We start from the raw sequence: 15,130 nt of genomic DNA, 5'->3' as shown, positions 1-15,130 counted from the left end.
ATCCGGTTTTGTGTTGGTGAAGGGTCCCACCAAAGGGTATTCAGAGTATTTTTTTTATCTCGCGTAAAAATATATGGTTGAACGGAAGCTAAAACTATGTTTTATTTTATTTTATATCATTTGAAACACTAAATTTTACGAAATTTCTTATAAACATTTCATTTTTAGTTCACTGTTAACCCTTCTTTTTTAGCACTTTCACTTATAGTATTACTATCGTGCAAATTTTAAAATTCTGAGCATTTACCGGAAATCTACCTTTTTCTGAGGTTCAGTTTGCGCAAAACAAAAAAAAGTTGTTTACAAATTGGTATGTGTGGATGATCCATTTAAAACGCACCAATCGCTAATAACTTTTTAGGGAAGCGGAATCTCGAAAAAAAAAAACACAAAGTAAACTACAGTCGACTCTCGATAATTCGAACCACGATAATTCGAATTTTTCGACAATTCAAACTCTACAGCTGCTAACTTCGGTAAATCGAAAAAATGCAGTGTATTTAGATACGCTCGATAACTCGAAATCCTTTTCCCTTAACAACAGGGGGAGAGAAGGCTCTATAATTCGAGCGAGGCCACCTTCCCCTCTTTATAATTCGAATTTTCCCTAGTAATGTTTATTTCTCATTTTCCGCTTATTGTTCATTTTCTGCGTAATGTTTCCCTCCTTTCCTGTCCAGTTTAACTTTCCAATTCACTTTCTTAGTTTGTCACGATGGGAAGTACGTCACCCTTACTGTGTCCGACAAAAAAGAAAAATTATCGCGGCCGTGGAAAATGGTTCGAAAAAAATAAAAATATCGCCAAAACTTTCAATATTCCACCATCAACGCTTTCTACAATTCTAAGTCACTTGACTAAGTCAAGCCACATTGTAACAAAAAACTGTTCTTCATTTTTTTAATTAGGTACATATTTATATTACTATTTATTGAAATGTTAATACATATGTAATTTTTTTGTTCTTTTTTGTCGTTTTCATTATTTTTACTATTTTACTTGAGGCTATATATGTCTAAAACTTAGGTAAGCTCATACGTATTTTCAATATACGTATGTACTTACATATATACATAATAAAAACTCTTAATAATTCGAATTTTTTTCCCCTTCTTGATAATTCAAACTTCTTGATAATTCGAACTCTCGATAATTCGAATTTTTCTTGTAGTCCCTTGAATTTCGATTTATCGAGAATCGACTGTATATGATTATTTGGGTCTAGTTTTCAAATTTTCCACCCCCGTTGATGTATCTTTATTTTTGGTGGAGTTACGGACAAAATAAACTGATCAAGGTTTCATAAAGACCACCATGATTATGAAAACTACATACAAAACTGTAAAAAATGACGTTGACCCCGTTTCAATATTCGTAATATTTGTCGAGATATTTAAGATCAAAGTTACAATTTTAGTCTATTCGTGATCGGTTTTCAATATTAATTTTCCACCAGAAATACACGTTTTGTGAGGTCCTCTGACTGCAAAAAAAAAAAGTTATTGGCAAGTTCTAGGAGATGAGTGGAATTTGGAGATCTGTACGAGGGTCGTTTGAAAAGTCCGTGCAAAAATAAAAACTACTTAATTTTTTGGGGTAAACCTTTTTTATTTTTCAACGTAGTCTCCTTTTAGGTTTATACACTTCGTCCAACGCTGCTCTAGTTTGTTGATCCCTTCCAAATAATAGGATTTGTCCAAGTCTGAAAAATAGCCATTCGTTTCTGCAATCACCTCCTCATTTGAATAAAATCTTTTTCCCGCCAGCCATTTCTTCATATTGGGGAACAAATAGTAGTCCGAGGGAGCCAAGTCTGGAGAATAGGGGGGATGTGAAACGAGTTGGAACCCTATTTCCATTAATTTTGCGACCACAACTGCTGATTTGTGAGCTGGTGCGTTGTCGTGATGGAAAAGGACTTTTTTTGTGGGCCAATCGTGGGCGTTTTTCTTGCAGCTCGGTTTTCAAACGGTCCAATAACGATGAATAATATGCACCTGTAATAGTTTTACCCTTTTCCAGATAGTCGATGAGGATTATTCCTTGCGAATCCCAAAAGACAGTCGCCATAATCTTTCCGGCCGAAGGAACGGTCTTCGCCTTTTTTTGGCGCAGATTCCCCTTTGGTAAACCATTGTTTAGATTGTTCTTTGGTCTCAGGAGTGTAGTGATGTATCCATGATTCATCCACAGTGACGAAACGACGCTTAAAGTCCTACGGATTCTTCTGAAACAGCTGCAAACCGTCCTTGCAACACTTCACACGATTTCGTTTTTGGTCAAAGTGTGAGCAATCGCGGCACCCATCTTGCGGATAGCTTTGTCATGTCCAAATGTTGATGCAAAATATTATGTAGCCGTTCATTCGAGATGCCCACAGCACTAGCAATCTCACGCACCTTCACTCTTCTGTCATCCATCACCATATCATGGATTTTATCAATGATTTCTGGAGTAGTAACCTCAACAGGGCGTCCAGAACGTTCATATGGCCCATATGGCCACTCCGAAAATTTTTGAAACCATTTATAAACTGTTCTAATCGAAGGTGCAGAGTCAACATAATGTTTATCAAGCTTCTCTTTAGTCTCCCGAGGCGTTTTGCCTTTCATAAAGTAGTGTTTAATCAACACACGAAATTCTTTTTCGTCCATTTTTTTGAAAATCACTCGACTTCCTCGATTCAAACGAATGCCAAACACAAAGAAATAGACCGATCTGGCTGAAACTTGGTGTGTGTTCTTCCAAGAGATGCTACTAACTAAACATAACCTCGATACGCGCCAGTAGTGCTATCTCTCTGACTTTGCACGGACTTTTCAAACGACCCTCGTACTACACACAGTAGGCTAATGGACAATACTTACTGGTTCACCCTGTATATTTGTACAACTGTTTTTAAATTGTAAATAAACTTTTCAATTTCAATTAGAATTCTAAATTGGGGAAAAATAAAATAAAATCGGTTAACAAAAAGTGCCCTTTTATCGAATAGAATTTTAGTTTAATGAAAAGTGATGACGAAATGTCTAAACCAAACTAATTAATTTACCTCTGACAATGAATGAATATCAATCTAATCGTGCCAGTACGGATAAAATCTATCATCCAGAATATTTTGTAGGGAACAAAATACCCTAATCAAAGATATTATCCTAAACTATGGGAAATAACCACATTTTTCCAAAAGAAAACATTTAATATATTTAGAAATCAACTGAAGGAAACAAGTTTTCTTAGGAAAATCATTTTTTATCTTAAGCTCAACAAAAATCATTGTTCTGCAATGATACTTTGTTATCTTTGTGTCGAACGAACAAAAAAAGAACAAAACAAAAATAGAAGAGGAGAAAAAGCAATATCATCCAATTTGCTTTAAATGAAAAATGAAACTTTCTAATTTGTGGAAAGAAAAGCAAACAAGCTCACAGAAAATTGTAGCAAAAGAGAAAACTGAGAAAAAAAAAAAGCATGAAAGAATCTGCATAATGGGAAAGTAAACAAAATGATAAAGAAAAAGGAAGAAAAGTTTGACGTCACCGGATATAAAGAACACTTCGCTAATAAAAGAAAGAAAAAGAAGAAGTACGGCAATCTCTAATAAGCGATTGATTGTGTTAGCTGTGTGCCTGGAAACCCTCTGTCTCTCTCTCTCTCTCTCTCCAAAACAGGATATAATAATAACCAAGAAAAGAGAGGGGATATTGGAGAGTTTTTGTCAGCATCATTCCTCTTCAATAGAGGGTAACAATAAGTTTCTTAGGAGACGACAGTGGATCGGTGGAGGAGAGAAGGCGATAAATAAAAACATGAAGCCGTGTAAAAGTACCAGGATGAAGGGAATTGCGGGCAAAGGGAATGGCCACTTTACCTTTTAATAATAACAGCCCATAATCATACCTTTTTCACTAATTAATTGCTTCTAATATAAAACACTTACCTGTAAACATTGGCTGGAGGAAGTTTTGGAGGAGGGTTGGTGGGTGCCACAGAAAGAAAGGGGATAAAAAGGTCCATCTCCAGCTTCCAGGCTACTTCCCTTTCTTTTTATACCATTATCATTAACCAGAAGGTATCTTTTAAAACTTGAATTTTTAATAAAAAACCCTTTTAAGTATCTCATCTCATTTCGAATTAAACGTTTTGTATCATCCACCCCACTTATCTTAATTCTTTACTCTGTGGTTAACAGGAACTTAAAATTCCATGTTTAAATTTATTGCGTCACTTTTTAATCAAGAGAATAAAGTTTGTCTGGTCAAAAATCAGCAAAAATGTAACGAAAGTGCTGTTTTATTCGTAAAAATTTAGTCACTAAATTGTGGGACTCCGCCAACCTTTCCAGATATCCAACCTATAGAATCCTTCCTGCCAAAAATCCTTCGTAGAATTTTAAACGCCCCTTACTATGACTCTAATCTTTATCCTCCATCATGACGATGAAGTCCCCAATGTCAATGAAGTAATGAAGGGGGATGACCTACACCTGATTACTGAATTTCCACCTCAATCTAGCAGATCACCAGAAATCCTATCGTTCCAAACTTTATCTACACACTCTCATCCTGGTAATTCTCCACATCGTTAAAAAAAAAAAAAAATGGACATTGTCTGCGCGAGCTTCAATTGCTTTCAAAACCACTTCTTGAAACCTCTCATCACGTTTTCTCGGGGTAACGATTTTTTTTTTGGAGGGGTGTAGGGAGAGAAGAGGATACTGTGACCTTTATAGATCTTCTGGGTCCCCTACTGTGAGACAGAGATCATCCCGCTACAGCATTCCCTTTGAGTCAAGTCCTCCCAAAAACAGGTTATATTCTCCCCCAACATCTAGAAACTTCTCAGAAATCTGAATTCTCTCTAAATATCCGCGACGAAGACCATCCGTCCCCTTAATTGGAACCACCTCCATTTACTGCACTCAAAAACGCTCCGGGCGACAATAACCTCAGTTTTTGTCGCGCTTTAAAATTTACAAAAAGGAAGAAAAAAAGTAATGAACTTATTTCTGGCGAAAAGTCCAAATAAAAATCTGCATGATTACATTACTTCTGTTCCAAAGGGTAAGAGAAAGTAATGGCGTCATTCTTCACTTTAATATTAATCAAAACTAGTGACAGATCTTACTTGATTACTTATTAAACGTTTGTTAATTTAATCAATTGTTGACTACAAGAAATTCATATTGTATTAAAGTTATTAAATTAAAACAAAACACTGCGATATTTTAGGTGTTAGTTACGATGAATGACGTCCTAGGGAAGTCATCTTTAAACAGGGAAGAGTTTGAAGTGAGCATAACCGCAACGGCAAACGATTCGTAGTGGCAGCCATGGTTACATTCAAACACTTCTGGAATGTTATCAAAGAGACATATATCTTTAAAACCTACCTACCTACCATTGTGGGGGGTCTTAGACCACTTCAAGGAAATTTTGGGAAGGGATTTGCTTAGTGGTTAGCGTGATAAATTCCAACGCGTAGATCCTGAGATCCAGGCGCTGACTGTTTTGATTTTCGTTTCCTAGAAGCTTCTTACAACTCGAGGGATCACGTTCAGAGGCCGACAAAGCTCAGATATTGATGCGCCTTCACAGAACAGCCAGTGAGAGAGGCCGTCTCCTCCTCATCCTGACACAATCTGTACAACGGTTCCGAGCTAATAAGCCCCCACCTTGTACAGATGACTATGTCCTATGTGTACTGTGTAAATGTATTGGGGGGTGTAACAGTATATGTTGCTCATGTTCATGTTGTTAGGCTGGGATACCCGCAGGGACGCCAAGTACCCTAAAGAAGTGGCTAATCCTCTTCCCCCTACGGGTTAAATTCTATACCTATACCAATTACTATGCCAAAAAAAAGCCTGCCTTTGAGTTATCTGAGTCAAACTAAACATTTCATGTAAATTGTTCATTTACAATTGTAAGAGATGGAAGTCGTGAGATTAGTTTACCAGCTGATGCATCAAATACAGTCTGCTAAATGATTTTATAAGTTTCATGCTACGAACTAGATGGCACATGAAAAAAAAAAAAAAAAAAAAATTACTGGTGTCTGTTAATTAAAGGGCTTTAAAGGCTAAAACGGAATACAGATTAAAATTGGTTAAGAGAACATGGGCCACAGGATATGACGTTGACGGGTTCACTACAATATCGTGTGCATTGATGGTGAAATATTACCATAGGATAAAAGGGTTCTTACACACATGATATGCACACAATATGTCGGCCTAGAGTTGAGTGAAAATTTTAACAATTACTTAAAACTAGGAGTTTTCTAATAACATTAAACTACAAAAACAATTAACTCCTTTTATCGTCACTTTTATACCCTTTTAAGTTCACGTGATGGTTGGACAGGTAGGTGGTTTGATCACGTGAAGATTATTACGCGGTATTTTCTTTTTTAATATTAAACCCATACCGCCTAATCTTTTTCTTTTTAATACGTACAATGATGTGAAATTTTTTGTAATAATCGAGATTTTACCGGAAAAATATTCACGTGATTTGAATACTTGTTTTGATTTTTCGAGATAATCGATTTTGAAATTGAACCGGAAATATTCGTTATGACGTGAATACGTCTTGAAATTTGCTATCATATGGAAGCAATCCAAAAAACCTAATGATAACAAAATCGGGGGATTCAGTTTGGCATTGTAGTTTCGAATCTATCGGCTACATCCAAAATTAAATTAGACCACTGGAAAGCTAAAGGATCAAAGAATTTTCATTACGATAAGCGAGGACTGTGACGTATCACGCGCGTGGTGGAGGGGGAAGCGCCGCCATTTTGAGATCATTTTGCTGCGTATCGAGATTTGCAATTAGTATAACTTTTGACTCGGAGAAGCTACGATGTTCGTTTAAGTTTTAATCGTCAGCTGTCGTCACAATCTATCGATTGTATATAAAACATTAGTGTAAAATAGTGACAGTGAATATAATAAGGTGTTAAAATAAAAAAATATTATCAAAAATATATAATGTCGGCCTATTACGCGTCGAATAGCCAAAACCAAATACAGAGATCGGTATACGGTTGGAAAGGGCTTCTCAAGAACAATCGAATGGTAATAATAAAACACCATATGACCGAGTCAAGTTGTGCTGGGAACGTAAAAGAATGAATGCGGCCGAGCGGATCAACGACGGTGTCTGCACATCTGCAGATGGGGAGGTTGAAATTATGCAAGTGGATGATGAAATCGCTTCTACATCGACAACGGACTGTATAGGCATAGATTGTGTTCGATCGTCGATTATGAAGACACATTGGGCAGTAGCTGGTGCACGTTTCACTACGACGTTTATATAAAAGATATAACCCGTTACGTAAACGTATTCACGTACAACACACGGCCGGGTCCATGATGCATCCTCAGTTTTTTTTTTTTTTTTTAAGGTGATAATGAGTACGAAAAAAAAATGTTTTTTTAAGTTTTATTGACAAAAAGATTCTCCCCACTCTCTCCCACTATCGTTCTCTCACTTCCTGTAAAAATGAAAAGACCCAAAAAGCTAAAAATTTGATATTTCGCTTACGTCACTGAATAAAATCCGTCAAAATCGACCACCGTCAAGTACTACGTTCCAGTATCTTTTTACCACGTTTTTTTATTTTGTTTTTAAACAAAAAAACGACTCCAACGATTTCATTTAAAATTGTTTATATGTTGATCTTTAAATTTTGTTTAAAATGATTTTTTAGAGAAAGTTCAACTTCCGGGGAAAGGAATGGATTACAGCTCCCTCTACATCTCCCATCTCTGTGAATTTTACTCTATCGTTACTTATAAAGTACGAGGGTCGTTTGAAAAGTCCGTGCAAAGTCAGAGAGATAGCACCACTGGCGCGTATCGAGGTTATGTTTAGTTAGTAGCATCTCTTGGAAGAACACACACCAAGTTTCAGCCAGATCGGTCTATTTCTTTGTGTTTGGCATTCGTTTGGATCGAGGAAGGATTTTCAAAAAATGGACGAAAAAGAATTTCGTTTGTTGATTAAACACTACTTTATGAAAGGCAAAACGCCTCAGGAGACTAAAGAGAAGCTTGATAAACATTATGGTGACTCTGCATCTTCGATTAGAACAGTTCATAAGTGGTTTCAAAATTTTCGGAGTGGCCATATGGGCACAAGTGACGCTGAACGTTCTGGACGCCCTGTTGAGGTTTCTACTCCAGAAATCATTGATAAAATCCATGATATGGTGATGGATGACAGAAGAGTGAAGGTGCGTGAGATTGCTAGTGCTGTGGGCATCTCGAATGAACGGGTACATAATATTTTGCATCAACATTTGGACATGACAAAGCTATCCGCGCAAGATGGGTGCCGCGATTGCTCACGCTTGACCAAAAAACGAAATCGTGTGAAGTGTTGCAAGGACGGTTTGCAGCTGTTCCAGAAGAATCCGCAGGACTTTAAGCGTCGTTTCGTCACTGTGGACATCACTACACTCCTGAGACCAAAGAACAATCTAAACAATGGGTTACCAAGGGGGAATCTGCGCCAAAAAAAGGCGAAGACCGTTCCTTCGGCCGGAAAGATTAGGCGACTGTCTTTTGGGATTCGCAAGGAATAATCCTCATCGACTATCTGGAAAAGGGTAAAACTATTACAGGTGCATATTATTCATCGGTATTGGACCGTTTGAAAACCGAGCTACAAGAAAAACGCCCACGATTGGCCCACAAAAAAAGTCCTTTTCCATCACGACAACGCACCAGTTCACACCTCAGCAGTTGTGGTCGCAAAATTAATGGAAATAGGGTTCCAACTCGTTTCACATCCCCCCTATTCTCCAGGCTTGCCCCCCTCGGACTACTATTTGTTCCCCAATATGAAGAAATGGCTGGCGGGAAAAAGATTTTATTCAAACGAGGAGGTGATTGCAGAAACGAATGGCTATTTTTCAGACTTGGACAAATCCTATTATTCGGAAGGGATCAACAAACTAGAGCAGCGTTGGACGAAGTGTATAAGCCTAAAAGGAGACTATGTTGAAAAATAAAAAAGGTTTACCCCAAAAAATTAAGTAGTTTTTATTTTTGCACGGACTTTTCAAACGACCTTCGTAATTAATAAACAAAATTAGCACTAAATTATCAAATTATTGGTTAATCATTGGTAATTCCTTTTAAAAAGCACTTTTAAGGGAGAGATATTGTTGGGTAGTTATCGAACTAGATGGACAGCTCCAGAAGAAGCCGGCAGTGCACTGGAAAAAGCTTCAGGTGCTAATGACCACCAATGCGGACGCGACTTAAATAAAAAAAGTATTTATATTTAGTAAAAAAATAAATAAATAAATAAATAAAAATAAATCGCGTGCTATAAAAATTAAATTGGTCCCCCCCCAAAAAAATAGAAGAATAAATAAAATAGAATAAATAACAACAAATGAGTGATAGTGGGCGTTACCAAAAACTATGGCGGCACTCTAATCGTCATTAGTCTTTTTTTCGACTAAAGCCAACAGCGCCATGATGGATTTATTTATTCTGCATAAATAAATAAATAATTTAATTTCTTATCTTGACGGAAATATTTTTTGCTAAATAAATGACCGGATGAAAGGTGATGAAGGAAAGGGGGCAATTTTCGTTCTAAAACGTTGGCCCGGAAGCGGAAAAAAAGTGACAAAGATTTGCATTTTTTTTTTTAAGTCTTTTTTTTAGGTGGAATGTTTCTTAAATTAGAATTTTTTTTTTTTTATTTGTAATCGTCTTGAGTCTACTTTGGTAACAAATCTTTCGTGATCTTCTAAATGCGAAAAAAATATTTTTTTGGGAAGGGCCCAAAACAAAAAACAATTCCTCGACTCAGTTAACGTCATTAGAGTGTCTTAAAAATTTCAATTTCTAAGGAAATTGGGAGTTCCGTACAGCCAATACAACTCTGAGCAAAACTGAAGGTTTTATGCGATTCGTGCTGAAGAATGGATGGCTCAGAGGTTTCCGGGTTGAAACTAAAGCCTGCGAAGTGTTCCTTCGAATTGAGTAGCCTTTTCCTGGTTATTTGCAGGTTATTTGGTGTGGGTATTGTGAACATCCTTTGGGAGGATATTTCCCTCTAAGAGGAGAGGAATGTTTAGACACCATTGAGGGGTTTTTATCCCTGTTGATTCGGCGCCTGGCCGGTCACCAGGGATTGGGAGAAGAATGTAACCTAGCTAGGCATTCTGAGTCTTAAATAGTGGAGGAGACTGATTATATTTAATGTGGACACTACAGGGGAGAAAGGAACTTCCACCAGGGAGAGCTTATCCTTAAGTACCTCCATCCCCTTCTCGCTTTCCAACTTCCCCCTACATGAACTAGGGATCGGTTTCATCGGCGGAGCTTTAACCAGTTAAGCGTGGAATTTAGTTAAAAAAAAACAAAAAAAAAACACAGTGTGCGGAATTAAAATCAGACAATGACGTGTGTACACGTGTCGAACGCAGGGTAAAACAACTAAAAGTTTACTACGTCATAATAGTCACTGCAAGCGACTTTTTCTGCAATCTCTGCGGGGCTTGAGATTACCAGAGCATTCTGTGCTCATTCAAAAATCTTGCACCGCTTCTTCACGTATGCATTGCTCTAGTTAACTAGAGACGCCAGAGCTTTTACAAGGAAGAAAAGAGCTTTTTGAATTCTGTGCTCAAAATGAAATCATGCTCGTACTGAGGTCTGAACCTCTATCTAAAAGGTAAAAACGGGGCATTTCACAAGGGTTGAGAGCTTCTATTTGTGTACGTTATTCCCAATCTCTAATACGGAGACCAAACATGTGTACCAACCACTTATCATTTGGCTGACTTCCACCACATCCCTCCGTATAAAATACTTGGCAATTCTATCGGTAAGATAAAGGAAACATCCCCACCAAATAATATTCTTATTGTATTTTATTAAAATTTCGAGTTTTTTGTAGTTAATGGCAATTTTATATTTTTTCACGAGTGTGCCCATCGTAACGTACCTTAATAGAGATTTGGTTTGACGTGTATACACGTCAAAAACGCTTAACTGTTTAACGGTTATCTGGCACTACAAAAATAGATATCGGTGATTAGTTCTATGTAGTCGCAAAGTGGAATCTCCCGTTAATAAGAGGAATTTGAATATTTTTTGAAGAGTATTCAAGAATAAAGTCCGGTAGGACAGTTGTATAAAGGGTTGATCGTCAAAAAGTGCACGAAAAAGCTTTAACGTTGGAAAAACACCCAATTTTGACAATTTTTGTTCTCTATTTCTATTAAAAAGATAAAATTCCCAAATTTTCTTTAAAATATAGGGCAAATCTTCGTTTATAAATGCAATTTTTATTGTATCTCTGAGATAACTGAAATTTTAAACATGTACCCTTCTTTGTGGATGTATTTTCAGTTCAATTATCATCAGCTGTTCTCAGCAGAAGTCAAGACAACAATTACATCATCCCAATTAAATTTATAACTTTAATATGAAGATGAATAATTTTTTATCATTTTAATGATCTGATTATTAAGTGAGAATAATGCGGAAGTTTACTTCTAGAGTAAGTTCAGAAAATGTGAGGCAAAGACCGGCATAATTTTCTCTTAAAAAACAAGTTTACCTGAATAGAGGGGCTTTTTTTTTTTGAGAAAATAGCGCCCCCCTCGTTTTTTTTATATTTATTATCTTCCCCTTCTACGCACTAAATTACTTCATAGAAATAAAGCTGAAATTACATTATGCAAATTTGGCTTTAGGCCTTTCTTGTAGTAAATAATATTTACTTAGGAGAATAAAGATTCTATTTTTTTTTTTTTTTTTTTTTTACACTCACGTGTTTTAAGAGGAAGTTCTGTAATCTTGTAGATTTTAGAGATATTTCTTTAACACCGGAAATACATATTTTGTTGTCTTTCTATCTGCAGAAAAGTATCAAAAAGTGTTTATGTATCAATGTAAGGTTGCGAAAATAAGATTTCAGTCTAAATCCTCAAAATCAAAAAAGATAAGCTACAATACAGTTTCCGGCGGGATTTCAAGTCGCAAAAAAACCACGTCTTACATAACTATTTAACTAACCACCTGCACTAACCAACATGGGACTATTTATAATCGTCTCACGCAGCACATGACTTACGCCGATGATGTGGTTAGAATGGTGCATACTATGAATGCTGGAGCTTTGCAGGAGTTTTGAGGATGCAGCAAAGAAGCTTGGTTTACAAATAAATGCGGAGAAGATAGTTTTTTTTTTTTTTTCAAGAAAACCGCAAGAGGATCCGGGCAAAGAAGAAGATTTCATCAAGTTGATGAACTATATCAATTAGCGAGTGTAAAAAGCTTCAAATATTTAGGAGCGTTTTTTGTTATCGAGCTGAAGGACGTTAGCTCAGACAATAAGACAAGAAGTTATTTCGCGATTCACAAAATGTAAACTTATAAAACGTTATCTACTTGTGCAAAGTTACTGGTGTTATAGGCCAGTAGTAACTTACACAAGTGAGACGTGGATATTGACCAGGGAAGACGAGCGGGCCCCCTATATGTCTGGAGGAGAGGAAGATCCTTAGAAAGGTTCAGTGAAGGAGCGAGATCGGTGGAGGATTAGGTCGAATGTAGAGTTGAAAGGAACCGGATCTCGTAGCCTTCATTAAACAAGGACACCCTTAGGTGGTCCTGGTCATGCGGAGCAGATGAAATCGGAACACTTGGATACTTTATTGCACTCCAGGTGGGGTGGGGGGGAGTCGACGTCATCGAGGGAGGCCTCGTATGACGTGACTGGATGATGTAGAGGCTGACCTAAGGAGCATGAGCGTGCATAGGTGGCCTTCTAGAGCCCTGGATCGAGAGGAATGGAGGAGGCCCAGGTCCTTTCAGGACTGTAGCGCCCCAGAAGAAGAAAAAGTATTATTATAGTGTAATTACTTAATAAATACTTAGTACAATTACTAGTGTAAATAATTCATTCAGGCATAAGATTTTTTCAGAATATGATTTACTACATTTCTTATATTTCAATCTTCCTTTTCATAGCCTAACGAGGCCCTTACATAAACTTCTTTAACCCGTTGCCGCACACTTTTATTTTGATGATCGTGCTCAGAAACACACTTTTTTTTTCTCAATTGTTTATGACTGGCAGATGGAATCAAGTGTAAGTTGTATGTTTGGAAATAAAAATTATCACATTTGGCCACGGTTTTTCCAAAAAAAACTCTCGACGGCTATAACCGTCATTTGCACATCATGTCATTTTTTTCTCTTTCCAGAGCAAATGACGGCTATGACCGTCGTGACGACTATACAGCATTTGCTTTACTAATTCAATAATTAACAAGTGTATGCGTTAGTACACTTCGTACTAACGCTGAACTTTTTTTTTATTAATTAAAATGTGCACGACGGCTATAGACGTCGTTTGCCTATATATCAACAAAGATCGGACGGCTATAGCCGTCATTTGCGGCAACGGGTTAAATAACTGCGCCCCCACTGTATGATTTTTTTGGAAGGACGGTCCCCACAGTTGTGGAAAACGTCGAATCGTATTAGCAGCTCTCATTATCTGGGTTGCACTTCTGTTCGTACATTTTAAATTCTTTAAATCAGCAATAAGACTGGCATATTTAATTAATTCGAATTTTCATTCTAAATTACAATTTCGGTAGATTTGCCAAGACTTCTTGGTCTAAAATTTCTTTATAAAAGATTAATTCTACATGAGAAAGCTGCTCCTTACCTTATTTTTACATTCTCTTCAACTTCCGCTTCTAAAACAAAAAGAGAAAGAAATTAGGCTTTTCTTTAAAAAAAAAAAAAAAAAAAAAAATACAAGAATTTGGGGATAGTTTTGAAATGAGATAACAATTGAATTTTTGGTTTCGAAATTATTTAGAATATCGCACGAAAATTCACAAGACTTTATTGCTGAATTTCAGATCAATTTTCATATTTTCTTTTAAAATCAATTTCATTCTAAACTAGAGTATAATGGAGACGACCCGGAAGTCTTCCATAATACCTACCCAGAACTGCTCAAAAACCAATTCTCTTAGTATAATCATCAAAATAATAATTATATGGTAGATGTATATTATATATCTGAAAATACTGTGCTATGGAAATAAAAGTAATGTGAGCTGTAAGAAGAAAGAATGAAAATAAATTTATTATCCTGGATCATGGGACTATTGTCCCCTTAGTATAAATACATGTATAGTTTGGAGGGCCTACTGGTTTGGCCTGTATTTTAGATATTCATACACAAAAAATAGGCAAGTATTTACAAAAAATAAGAATTAAAATTAAAGAAATAAATGCATTCAATTATTATTGCGGAGGAAGCTGAGTAGAAAGGAAGGGATTTAAAGATGGAAAGGGTAGGAACATGGCGGACAGATGATGGTAAGGAGTTCCAGAAAGAGGTAGCACGAATTAAGAAAGATTTGTCAAAGGATGAAGTACGGTGTGAGGGAATATAGAGATCAGAGGAACGAGATCTAGTATTGGGAGAAAGGATCGAGGATTTGAACTTGAAGAGTTGGAAAATATAAGATGGTGTCTTTGAGATTAGGATAACTTGGAAAAGGAATGAAGCCAAAAAAAGTACTGGCGTTTCAAAAACATATAATGAAAAACTGAAATTCAAATTCCAAATAATTTTAATACAGATATTTCTATATTAATTTATTATTTTAATTTAGTGAGATCCTTGCGTTTGAAGCTTGCTGCACAGAGATTTTATATAAGGTTCCAATTTGGTTAGCTGCAGTCTCAAGTCTCCACGTTGTGTTATATCCAGCCGATTTCTTTTGTTTTACCAGTAAATCATTTACAGCACTAAATCCACATTCAGCTAAAAATGAAGATGGAAATGGTAGCAATAGTTTTCTTGCATATTTGGTTGAATTTAGGTATTTGATTTCTGTTTCCTCACAAAGCCATGCCATCGCTCCTTTTATATTAAATAAAGTTTTAACTGACTCATCATTTTGCAATTCTGCGAGTTCTTCTTGATACTGCATATTTGATATGCAGCGATGGGCCAATTAAGTGCCAACAACTGCGCTGTTTAGCGAGTTTTTAAAACGTCCGAGGTTCCCCGCGGCAGACTGCACGCTCCGCGGTGAACCCCGGACGAAGTTTACTTGA

At 36.6% G+C, this 15,130-nt stretch overlaps 1 protein-coding gene across 4 annotated transcripts in view; it reads right to left on the bottom strand.

The window, feature by feature from the left end:
• LOC141454021 (uncharacterized) overlaps positions 1–13,750 on the bottom strand; it is a 301,530-nt gene extending 287,780 nt beyond the window's left edge. For all 4 annotated transcript variants that reach the window (XM_074127764.1, XM_074127767.1, XM_074127766.1 and 1 more), the window contains exon 1: positions 13,719–13,750. The gene's annotated coding sequence lies outside the window, so the exon portion shown is untranslated. The remainder of the gene's footprint in view (positions 1–13,718) is intronic.
• Positions 13,751–15,130: the final 1,380 nt, after the last annotated feature.

The sequence above is a fragment of the Rhodnius prolixus genome, unplaced genomic scaffold, assembly GCF_049639745.1.
Source record: "Rhodnius prolixus isolate KJV_2025 unplaced genomic scaffold, Rpr scaffold_9, whole genome shotgun sequence".
NCBI classification, from domain to species: domain Eukaryota; kingdom Metazoa; phylum Arthropoda; class Insecta; order Hemiptera; family Reduviidae; genus Rhodnius; species Rhodnius prolixus.
This window is presented reverse-complemented; position numbering and strand designations above follow the sequence as displayed.